General features: G+C 37.2%; 1 non-coding gene across 1 annotated transcript; it reads left to right on the top strand.

Annotated features, from left to right (window-relative positions):
- The first annotated feature begins 1,285 nt into the window (after positions 1 to 1,285).
- LOC131254533 (small nucleolar RNA R71) lies at positions 1,286 to 1,392 on the top strand. The gene has a single exon (XR_009175648.1). It is a non-coding gene; the product is annotated as a small nucleolar RNA R71 (small nucleolar RNA).
- The last annotated feature ends 11,909 nt before the right edge of the window (positions 1,393 to 13,301 follow it).

Raw genomic sequence — 13,301 nt, 5'->3', positions numbered from 1 at the left:
TGATTGTTCTTAATCTGACTGGGTAGGTTCTAATTCACTTAGACCCAGTTGTTCGTAGACTGAGTAAGGGATTAAATTTATGCTCACTTCTAAGTCAAGAAGTGCATGCTCAATCCGATAATTCTTAATTATACAAGCAATGGTTAGGCTAGCAGGATCTTCGTACTTTTGTGGCACATCTTGCTTTAGGATGAGACTCACTTTTTCTGTTAAAAATATTTTCTTTTGAATATTTTGTCATCTTTTGGTCGTACATAAGTCTTTTAGAAATTTAGCATATAAATCCAGGTCGTGCGTAGGGTAATTCTCTTCGTGTTTCCTCAACTGACGTGAGGCATAAGCAATCACCCTGTCCTTCTGCATAAGGCAATTAACCTACCTTGAGGTTCTGGTTCTAAATCTTATGGAGTAGCACTAGATCTATCATTGTTGTCTTCTTCCATGTCCTTAGGTTTTTCAGCCCTAACTGGAATGGTTTTATCAATGGTCTTCTCACTCTTAAGAGTGGTGATAGATTTAACTTGCTCCATCTGATTTGAAGAGCTTGGGTCACTGACCTCGTATGCTATTTTAGATTAGGAAGAGGTTGAGCTGGAGGCTTCCTTTTTCCCCAATCGCATCATTTGTCTCAAGCCCTTGTATGACCTTTGTAAGGTCTTAAAAGGCTTTTAGTATACCCTTATTAAAAAGCTCTTGATTTTTAAGATGCTTTAGGACTGGATCCTCTTGAGGTTTCCCTTGATTTAGAAGTTGATTGGGGAATCCTTGAGGAGTAGCAGTTTGTTCATTCCTCCAACTAAAGTTTAGATGATTTCTCCAACTAGGATTATAAGTATTGGAAGTGGGTCCTTTGAAAGGCCTTTGGTAATTATTTACAGCATTTGATTGCTCATTCAGAATTTCTTGAAAAGTAGGTATTATTGGACAATTTTCAGTTGTATGAATATTACATGCACAAATACCGGAAACAGTTTCCTTAGCCATTTCCTTTTTAAGTTCCATGGCCTCGAGTTTCTTTATGAGATTAGCCACTTTAGCATTTATATCGTCTTCTTCTTTCAAAAGATATATTTTGCCCCTCTCCTTTAATTGAGTAGGCTTAGAAGTGGTGTTAGGTTTTGGGGAGATTTCCCATGATTGTGTGTTTTTAGTAAGTCTGTCAAAATAGTCCCACACATCATCGACCTTTTTATTCATAAATTCCCCATTGCACATTGTTTCAACTAATTAGCGCATGGAGGATGTCAGTCCTTCATAGAAGAAGTTTGTGATGCGCCATGTTTCAAAACCGTGTTGTGAGCATTAACTGACAAGATCCTTGAACCGCTCCCAACATTAGAAGAATGTTTTATCTTTCTTTTGGGCAAAGTTCATGATTGACTTTTTGAGGGTATTCGTTTTATGGTATGTAAAGAATTTCTTTATAAACTCCCTCATCATGTCATTCCGTTTACCAATAGATCGTGGACGTAGTGAATGTAACCACATCTTAGCTTTTTCTTTCAAAGAAAAGGGAAAGAGTTTCAACTTGACCGTGTCCTCGGTCACATTAGGAAAGTATAAAGTGACTATGATCTCATCAAACTCTTTCAAGCGTAAATATGGATTTTCATATTCAAGTCTATGGAATTTTGGAAGGAGTTGGATCACCCCTGGCTTGATATCCATGTTTCATGTGTTTTCTGGAAAAATCATATAGGAAGGTGTGCTCACCCCTACTGGTTATAAATAATCTCATAAACTATGATGTGGGGGTGCTTGATGCACCTCGTTTTCATCCTAGATTTCCTCAACCAGAGCTTGAGGAGGATTTGGATGATTTACAGGTTGATTTGCAACCATCACTTTGATTAAGTTTGTGGATCTTGAGTGTTGTTTAATCTAGTGATGGATAGATAACTGCTCGACCAATCCTCCTTCACTCAAGAGACATCGAGTGTTATCACGGACCCACTTGGGCATGAGACACTTTCAACTCTTAATTTCAGAATCTAACCTAACCCTAAAAAGAAAGAAACCTAAAGCAATAGAAATCTAAAAATAGAAAGACAAAGAATTAGAAAGAAGTAATCAAATTGGAAGTCTCTATATTAAGAACCTGCAAAACAGAAAAGTAAATTAGTTTCTAAAAACAAATTAAGAAAGTAAGGTAGTTTCTAAAAGAAATTAGGAAAGTTTATAATCTAGAAAATAGAAAGATAAGTTAATTTCTAAAAAAAATTCAGAAAAACCCTAACCTAAAAATAGAAAGTAACTAAACCCTAATTTTAACATAATTCCAAAACTTGTTAATCTCAAAAAAATGCAATTGTTAGTCCCTAGCAACGGTGCCAAAAACTTGTTCACAACCCCAAGTGTAGGGTCATGATGTAGTAATAATCTCAGTGAGATCGAGGTCGAATCCACATGGACTAATCTTGTGTGTATTATGAAAGTAACTAGAATCAAAACTAGAAGAAGATCTAAATTTAAATTGGGAATAAAAGGAAGTAATTGTGAGATATTTAATTAGAAACTTAAGAATTCAAAGGTGGGAACTAGGGTTTCCAGGGATCCACTTGCAGCTATTAGGATGTTTCCTTATTTGATTCAAGGAACACAATTGGAATTAGAGTCATATCCTATCCAATTGGAAGATATATCAAAAAGATCAGATCTGAACTTTCATTGACCTAATTCTCAAAGGATGAGAATTATGAGGATTGAAAGTGATTCCATCATCTGACCATGCCCAGGAGATAATGGTAAACAATAGAATATACTAATCTCACAACCAAGCATAGGACAATTGGGAATGTTAGAAGAGATTCCATCACCCAACCATGCCCAAGGGACAATGGTGAACAACAGGATTTACTATCTTTATAATCTCAAATTAGGAAAAGAAGATACTCAAAGCTATTGCAGATCTACTATAATTTGAGTAACAACAAACCATTAAAACTAAAAGTACTACTTAAACATCAAATTAGAATCAAAGAAGTTCAACAAGAACAAGAATCAAATAAGAAAAATATCCCAATCATGCTACAAGCTTCACTCCTTACCCCTAACTAAGGGATTTAGCCAACCATAGACATGATTGGATTCAAAACCCTAGAATAAAGCATTAAAAACTAAGAAGAAGAGGAGAAAGAACTCTTGGATGACGGCTCCACCCCTTTGTTCTACTCCTCGAAACCCTAGATATCTCAAAAAGACTTAAGAAACCCTTATTTATTGGCTAGTTTCCACAAAATCGCAAAACCACCTCAAATTTATGCACTCCACGTAAGCTCTGCATAACGCTTCGATATTATCGAATAGCCATCGATGTCATCAAAGGGGTTTGAATCCAGAAGTCACACCTTTTTCTTTTTCGCACTGCATAAGTCTTTATATCATCAAACCTTACTTTGATGTCATCGAGAAATCATTCAATGTCATCAAAGGGTCTTTAATCCATCAAAAAAGTGTCAAAAACATTCCAACGAGTTGCTTCAATTTCTTTAATAAATTTAACATCATCGAACAGACCTCGATGTCATCAAACATCTTCTTCGAGTCATCGAACATGACTTTGATTCATTGAGAATTACATCCAATATGTCCAGTAACCAACTTGATTTTCCTGTGAAAATTCGATGTCATCGACCTATGTTTGATGTCATCGAACAGTGGTCGATGCCACAGATATTGAAGTGAATTTCAACACTTTGTTCTTCCGATTTCCTTCCTTCTCCACTTGGTTTTCTTGGATCTTGGAGTCTTGAAATCTTCAATCTTAGTCTCCAAAGATCCATTCTTTGCTTTGGCAATTCTTGAGCATTAAATCCATGCTTTTAGCATTCTTTTCAATCCAAGCTCTTAAACTCACCATGCAACACAAACGTGTATAAAATATACCATTAAACATTATCATGTTCATAAAACTAAGATATAAATGGGGGGAAATATGCAATATTTGAGTCTCAACTGTCGACTAAATTCGGCTTGGTGGAATTTGTGGAAACATAAAAGGATGACTCAGAAGGGAAGGAAAAGAAAGACAAATCAAATAAAAGGAATTAATAAATAACTTCCTGGACCTGCACTGAACTTGACAGCAACTTGGTGATTTTTGGGCGTCTGATCTTCTCTTCCTTCTTCTATCTCTCTCTCTTTTCTTTTCATTTCATTCCTTTTTCTTTCTTTCTTTTTTTTTTCCTTCTTGCCGTGGCTGGGGTGTTGCCGCTGGTCAGTCTGAACTCCCTCACGTTGTTCTTTCTCTCTTTCCTCTTATTTCTCTTTCTTTCATTTTCCTTCTTTCTCTCTCTCTTTTTTTCCCACGTTTCTCCTTCTCATCTTTCTTTTGTCTTTTGTCTTTCTCTTTCTCTTTCCTATTTTACTTCCTTGTGGAATAGGAAGGGCTATTTATAGCTAGTCCAAATCCTCAATTTCCTTACGTAGCCTAATGTTTTGAAGTTTCTTGCGATACCTTGGTTGCGTAGGGTGTAACGGTGGGTTCTGTTTTACGCAGCGGAAGCGTAGTTATGACCTCATTTTCTCTAAATCTCCTTTCCTTCCAATTTTATCTGGTTATTGGATGTCTAATGGCCCATTAGCGGATCATCTTGGACCCACAATCGGGCAGTTCTCAACTGAGAAGCCGATTCCATTTTTATGGCCTACTGGATCCCTTCCATCTTTCCTTCTACCTGTTTACGACAGACGAGTCTGATTGGCCGTGGGATGCTCCCTGGTCCATCAAATCCATAGCAGGCATGATATCGCAAGGTCCTTTAGGACATTAATACCTGAGGACGTGGTTAGTGCGAGGAAAATAGCAGGATGCCGCATCATCTGCCTTCGTGTTTTCTTTTCAAACAGGTAAGGTGGGGTTAGTTATAATATCTCTACAGGATGGACGGCTTGGATGGCTTGGATCTTTTAGTGTAGTCGTGATAGTGGTCCATGATCGTGTCAATACGGGAGGTTTCAATTTTAAGAATCCATTGCACACGACTGTAAGGCCCGTATCCTGGTCCGTACCATTCCATAGACTCCCGTGATCCTCCCTACTGAATTCTAGGAACCCGCGACCTATAATTGGCATTTGCGCGCGACCTTGAGTCGCATCCTGCAGATATGAGTCAACTTGACTCGAAACTTGTACCATCGCTACCGCACCGTCGCCGCAGTTCCAATGCCATATCTTGTGCACCGATGCGATACCCAAACTAGGAGTTGTGGGCCCGCATATTTTTCGAAGAAATGTTGTGTATTGTGAATTCTGAGAGAATCTCTACAACCCATCAATCAATCAATCACAAATCAAGTACACAACCCATGCCTCTCCCATCCCTTTCTTACTAATAAAGACATGCAACCCATACCCCATGCCACCTCACCCCCCATAAGTCAACCCTCATGTCATCTCTCCTTACACCACCATACCTCTCATCCCATCCCTCTCTCCTTATATACCCATCTTTCACTCATTCTCTACCATTTTTCTAAGCAACTAAGAGAGAAAAAGACTAAGGAGAGAAGCGCCAAGTGTGGCCCACTTCTTACCCCAATATCTCTCATCCTAGCCCTTCAATCCTCATCAACCTCCATTAAGAGCCAAGGAGTTTGGCATTCCATCAGACCAAGAAGATTGAATGGCGGGTGTTTTATAGGCTTAGGTTTTGTTTATTTTATGATGGGCCAAGTGGGGCCTACCGATTGATGATGCGGATCTCACTTGGGACCTTAGGTGTGGCCGATGGCCCACCATGATTCATATATCCATCCCATGATTAGGCCATTCTCCATAGACTCCATCATGATGTTTAATTTCCTTGTATGAAAAAGGTCATCTTGACCTTGCATTTTGATGGAGAAGGGATCTCCACCATTTATTTTGATTGGTGGGCCCACATGTAATGGGACCCACTTGATGTATGATTTGTAAAGCATGGAAGGGAGGGCTTATAGTGCCGAGGTCCCTCCCATCATGCATATCTCTCTCTCTCTCTCTCTCTCTCTCTCTCTCTCTCTCTTTCTCTCTCTCTCCCTCTCTCTCTCTTCCAGGTTTGCAGCCTGCCATGATGCAAGTATTTTATGCATGCTATGCATTTAGTGGACCACGCCACTATCCAAGCAAGGCCCACGTCGCCGCCATATCCGGGGCCCACCACTAGCTATTCTTCTGGACTAGGCAGGACCGAAGAGGAAGCACAAATGTCAGCTTGACATAGCTGGTGGGCCACACGTGTGGACCCACCAGGTGCATGTGTTTCATCCAACGGTCTAAATTAATGGGACACTGTTGGAAGGTATAACAGTTATGAGACCCACTGTTATACATGTGCTCTCCCAACTGTCCATCCATCGGACGTGGACCCTACCATGACAGCATGTGGGTCCCAACTTGACTTCATCTGTTGTGATCCACACCATCCATGCATGTGGGATCCACATGATGTGTGGGATTTATTCACACCAATCGTCCAGCGTCTAGGCCCTGGATGCTAGAGTTCTTTCAAAAAAAATAAAACAACAAAAATATTTTTAAAAAATTATATATATAATGGGTGGGCCACACCATGTGGGACCCACCAGCCCCATCCCTACTGTAACGTGCATGGTATCTGTAAGTGCTATAGTTTATAGCCCCTTTTGTTGTTAAATTTGTGGTGCTAAAGACACTATTATGAACTTGCATATGTGGAGAACAAAGCTCTACTCAAGATCAGCTTTGATTAACAAGCACTGTTCACAAGTCAAGACTCGAGAAAGTGAGATTGTTCGACTTAATTCAAGACAAGGATAATGCAAGATCGAAAGAAGCTTTTAAGTTCAATCTCAAAATCTCAAGAAGCTTTCAAGTTTGAGCTACATCTAGACTTCTTGCTTCATTACTTTCAAAGGTCACTTGTCTCCTATTTTCAATGTCCTTAGTTCACTATTGAGGTATGACTGACCTTAGGTTGACCTTTAGAGTAGGTCATTCTGCATACATAATTCATATGTTTTATATAAGTGAGTTTAGATTGTTCTAAGACTAGTCCTGGACCTTGTTTGACTAGTCCTAACACTGCTTCGACCTGTCTAAGAATTTTCAAGATTAGTCGTAAGTTTGTTGTAAAATTCAGAAATTTTCTGTTAGGCTTCGACTAGTCTTTGGGTCTGTTCGACTAGTCGTATGAACAATGTCGACTGTTGCTTCGACCAGTTGTAGACCTACGACAAAAAATACAGTGTTAAAATTCAGCTAGCTTCGACTAGTCGTGAGAAACCTACGACCAGTCGAAGGAGACCTACTACGACCAGTCGTGAAACTGCTAGATCTTATCGCGCCTAAATTTTTAAATATTTGTTGGTTCTACAACTAGTCGTAGAGTTCTTTAGACCAATTGAAGATGTGATTTGCTCACCTATAAATAGAGTACGAATCTCAGAATAAAACATGAAATTCAAGCTACTTTAATTCAGCCTTCTGAGAGATAAGTCTGTGCTCCATTTTAAGCTAAGTGTGCATATTTAATATTCTCTTTCTTTAGCTTTTCTTATTTGATTTTGTTCCTATATTCCAATCTTATTTGAAAAGAGGAATTGCTGTATTCTGTCTTCTTGGAATCAAAATCAAATAGAGCTACGCCCCATTTGTTTTAATTTAAAATCTATTAGAACCTAGAAACATTATAAAGTGAGTATTGGACATTGAACTTTGACATTCAAATCTCTACTCGGACTTGGTTCTTCTGGGCTGCTACAACGAAGGAGAAATTCAGGTATTTTACGTTTATGTAATTTACTGTCATTTGATTTTCTTTTGGGATTTGCCAGAAAAATCTCATTATATTGGTTATCTGAGGAGAGTCAGGAAAACTCAAAAGAGGGTTTTTTTTTTAATTGTGTAAGCCCATAAAGAAAGACACAATTGTGAAGGTTTTGGGTGAACCTAAAAAACCTATCTTTGATAGTGAACGCTGATATCCCCTGTGTGAGGATATTAGGAGTGGAGTAGTGTTGTGTGGCTATTTATTAACAGTTGGTGTACACACAGGCGAACCACTATAATCCCTTGTGTTTTATGGTTGTGTGATTTATATTTCATTTCTTTATTTATTCATTTGTGGGATGTATATGTGAATGTTAATGATTGTAATCATTTTATTTCAAAGCTCAGTGGGGAATGTTGTAATAAGTTTAGATTTATATTTCTGCAATTATTCCTTACTATCTCTTTATCAGTTTGAGCTTCAATTTCTCTATTTGTTCTAGTAAGGTTGCCCTGCCATTTTTATGGTGCATGGTTGTCCTTAGAACAATCAATATTTTGAGATTACATTCAGCATTGTGTATTGATTTATTTGGCTATCTCACTTTCTTTTTTTCTATTGTATTTATTTAAAATTTTGCATAGTCCTATTCACCCCCCCTCTAAGACATATAAGCTTGGCCATTTCAAGTGGTATCAAAGCCTAATAGCTCTCTTTCTTATTTGGATTTAATTCCTGAGCTAACTATCTAAGCTTTATGTAAGATGTCAAATTTTGATAGCCTATTAGTCACTAGGCCTCCACCCTTTGATGGCTCCAACTATGCATATTGGAAAGCCAGGATAAGGATCTTCCTCAAATCAATGGATGAAATTGTGTGGCAAGCCATAGTGACTGAATGGAACCCACCTACCACTGAAGTGGCTGGTATTGATGGTTCAAAATCAATGAGAGTAACTCATTATTTCTCTTGGACCACCCTTAAGAAAAATGAGAGTAGTGCCAATGCAAAAGCACTAAATGCAATCACTTAAGTACTATCACTGGATGAGTTCAAAAGAATCATATCCTGTGATACTGCAAAGCAAGCCTGGGATATATTAGAAATAACACACGAGGGTAATACAATTGCCAAAAAATCTAAAGTCTAACTCCTCACAACAAAATTTGAAGAAATTCATATGGAGGAAAATGAAATGTTCATGGACTTTTACACTAGATTAAATGACATTGTAAACTCAATGTGGGGTCTTGGTGATAAAATCCCAGAAAGTAAAGTGTGTACAAAGATACTACGCTCACTTCCTGAACGGTTCAACTCTAAGGTAACCGCAATCCAGGAACTTCGTGATACGAATAATATGAGGGTAGAAGAACTAGTTGATTCTTTACAAACCTATGAGTTAAATTTTAAACCTCCTAAAAGTAAATATATCGCTCCTAAATCTTCTAAAGACAACTCTGATTTTGAAGATGATATGGCTCTTTTAGCGAAAAAGTTTTACAAGATTTTCAAGAGTAAAAAGAGGGTTGATTTTGAAAAATCAAATGATAAGAAAAGATCAAAACCTAAATCTAAAACTTGGAAGTCTTTAAAAGATAGTCAATGTTACAACTATCAAGAATATGGGCATTTAGCAAACAAGTGTCCTAAAAAGGACAAACCCAAAAAGAAGGGTATGTTAGCTACTTAGGATAAATCGTCTGATTTTGAAGCTTCTTCTGAATTAGAAGATTCTGAAACCGAGTCAGGCAGTGAAGTTAAAGCCCTTATGACTCTATCCAATATCACTTTTTTAGATCATGATGATTCAACTGGCGAAGAAAATCTGAATAGTGATTATGAAAATGAAGATGATCTTCAAGACGCTTACAATGCCCTATACAAGGAAAGTTGTAAAATTGTTGTGAAATTGAAACTTCAAAAAGAGAAATTTTATAAACTCAAAGAAATTTATGAATCTCTTATTTTATAAAAATCCCAAATTTCAAATTTTTTTGAAAAATCAAAATGCGATTTAGAATTCAAAACCTCCCTGATTGAAAATCTGAAATCTGAAAATGAGAAACTTAAAAAATGAAGTATCTTCTCTTCTGAGTTTAAAGTATACATGGAGGTATGCCCAAGGAGATCCAAAGTTAGAAAAACTTTTATCCAGATCTAGAAAATGTGGCGATAGATCTGGGTTGGGCGACAATAAAAATGTTTCTCCTAAACAAAAGTATACTCCTCTTAAGTTTGTGAAAGGAGAGTCCTCTGACTCGAAAGGAAAAAATACTAGTCAAGGTTTTTCTAAAAATACAAAAGCTTTTCAAAAACTAAAAAGCAGCTATGTTAACTTCAAAAATCAGAACCGAAACCCACTAGCTGAAAAGATAGGTGATTTACTCAAGGAGCTCTTAAAATCTAACTCAGTAGGTCATCTTTATAACAATAGACAGAAGAAAACCAACTATATTCCCAAACCCAAAATAGTTTTGAAATGAGTTCCTAAGGTTGTCTGCTTGGTTGCCCACACCGCTTTCAAAGCTACAAGTCATTCAAAGTGGTACCTAGATAGTGGATGCTCCAGGCATATGACAGACAACAAGGCTTTATTCACTGATCTTAAAGATATGACTGATGGGTCAGTTACTTTTGGCGATGGAAGCAATTGCAAGATAATTGGTCAAGGTATGGTTCAACTCTATAACTTTTCTTTGTTTAAAAATATTTTGTATGTTGAAGGACTGAAACATAATCTTCTAAGCATATCTCAAATTTGTGATAATAACCATGGTGTAAAGTTTTCTAATCAAAGTTGTGAGATTCTAAACAACAAGGGTTCAGTAATACTGACTGGATGTAGAACGTCTGAAAACTGCTATATTATTAGCGAATCCAGCTCATCTAATCAATCGTGTTACATAGTCCATACAGACGAGATTGATTTGTGGCACAAACGTCTTAGACACGTACACTACCAAAATCTATATAGATTGAGCAAACGGGAACTTATAAGAGGTCTACCCAAACTATAAAAATTAGATAAAATATGTGATGAATGCCAGATTGGGAAACAAATGAGGAACTCACACAAAAAGGTGAATTCTAATACCACATCAAGACCACTTGAGCTTCTCCATATGAATCTTGTAGGACCTACTAGGACAGAAAGTCGAGGTGGCAAAAGATATATCTTGGTAATAGTAGATGACTTTACACGATATACATGGGTTGTCTTCCTAAGGGACAAATCAGAAACCCTTGAAGAAGTGAAAAAGGTTTTCAAAAGGATTCAAATTGAAAAAAGTTCTCAAATTAGTAAGATTCGTAGTGATCATGGATTTGGATTTGAGAATGGTAAGAACTTTGATACTCCTATGAGTACAACTTTGAAACTTTCAAAAGATTCTAAATGTAAAAATGTGGATCCGAAATTATATCGGAGTATGATTGGTAGTTTACTATATTTAACTGCTAGTAGACCCGATATCGCTCTAAGTGTTGGTATTTACGCTAGATATCAGTCTAATCCTAAAGAGTCGCACTTAATTGTTGTCAAGCAGATTTGCGATATATCGCTAGTACTATTAATCTCGGTCTCTGGTATCCACATGAGACTAGTGTTCAATTAACTGGGTACTCGGATGCTGACTAGGGTGGCAATCTTGATGATAGAAAATCAACCAGTGGTGGTTGCTTTTATATTGGAAACTGCTTAGTTTCTTGATTTAGCAAGAAACAAAGTTCTATATCACTTTCAACAGCTGAAGCTGAATATATCGCAGATGGTAATACGTGTACACAGCTTGTTCGAATGAAACGTATGCTAAGTGATTATGGAATTAAACAGGATTCTATGTTATTATCTGTGATAATTCCAGTGCCATAAATATTTTAAAAAATCCAATTCAGCATTCTCATACTAAGCACATTGACATTAGATTTCATTATATTAGAGAATTAGTAGAAGAAAAGGTTATATCTTTAGAATATATCCCTACCGAGAATCAACGTGCTGACATTTTCACTAACTGCTCGACAAAAGCAGGTTTAACAAATGAAATTTGATCTTAGCATGTGCATTTTTAAATGTATTTGTATCATATTATATATAATTGCTTGATTAGATTTCAATTTTTGTATATAATGCTGAAATTAGATTTTTTGGCCAGTACTCGACCAGTCGTAAGTATACACAACCAATCGTGTTACGATCAGTCGTGTACATCCACAACTAGTCGTGAATTGCATGAATCACTTAAAAATTGAGGGACATACTTCATCTTCTTCATTTCCTCTTCACTCTCCAACGGGCCGACGCACGACTAGTCGAACCCTTCCTATAAAATCTTCAAGGTTAGTGCTCTATTTGCATTTTTCTTATAGATTTAAGTCTAGATTTCTTATATTTTTCTCTTGAAGTTATCTATTTTAAATTTCATTGAGATTTGGGGTTTTTCTTGGGTAAATTCTGATTTAAGAAAACTCATTTCTCAATCCTTTGCAAATCTTTATTTCCTTGAACTCCTTGTTGCAAATGGCATCTAGAGGGAGAAAGACAGCATCCCGTGGTCCATCTTCTTCCTCCAGATAGGCCCCTATCACTAAGCGTCATCTTCGAGCTCCCGAGGATGATCCATCTTATGTTCGAGACATCAGATTGCGTAACGTTATTGTTAAACATCCTGCTGATACCAATCATGTTGCTCCTTTTATTATCCTTCCTATGATCCAAGTTGTAGGTTGGGATAACTTATTACATTGGGGGCCAGCATACCGGTCCATTGCCCAGTCCATGTTCGCATGCATATGTGATTTTTTATTGAAAAATTTATCTTTTAAGATAGCTACAAGAGGACCATTTGACATTGATTGTCATTTGATTTCAGCTCTTATGAAAATTCCTGTGAATGATGAGGGCATTCCTATCCATACCTTATCTTAAAAACCCTCAGTATCTGAAAAATGTATGCTCATTAAAGATTTATGCAATTTGGATGTTTAATGGACACGTAAAGGGAATGCGCTTCCCTCAAAGTATCTGTTACCCAAATATAGAGTTCTTCACAAAATATTTGTGTCTAAATTGTATCCTTGATTGGGTAATAAATCTGAATTGACTTCCTTCATGGTCTGTGTTCTTTATGATATTGCTAGCGGTGCTCATTTTGTCTACTATTCTTAATTTGTCACTCCATTATTCAGTTTCGACTCCATCCAGGTCACAGTGACATTCTTTTTGGTTATTTGATGACGGTGTTGGCTACGCATATGTTAGTCGATATGCTGATTGGAGAGGCACCTATCCATCATCTGATATTTAACAATTCTAATATCAATAAGATGAAGCTTGATTTCCTTCCTTGTCAAGGTGCTGGTGTTGGCAATGCTGAAGTTGAACATGAAGAAGAAGCTAGTGATCATCCTCCTGCTAATATTAACATGGATGATATTTTTGACGAGCTTGGATCTGACTCTGGAACTGATCCAGATTATGAGCCTTCTGAGTTTGATGCACGTCTGCATGCATTGGAAGATAAGGTTTAGAATATGAATGTTAAGATGGAAAACTTGTCTGTTAGCCA

This window comes from Magnolia sinica, chromosome 8, assembly GCF_029962835.1.
Source record: "Magnolia sinica isolate HGM2019 chromosome 8, MsV1, whole genome shotgun sequence".
Taxonomy (NCBI): Eukaryota; Viridiplantae; Streptophyta; class Magnoliopsida; order Magnoliales; family Magnoliaceae; genus Magnolia; species Magnolia sinica.
Note: the sequence above shows the minus strand (reverse complement) of the source record. Positions and strands in the feature narration are given on the sequence as shown.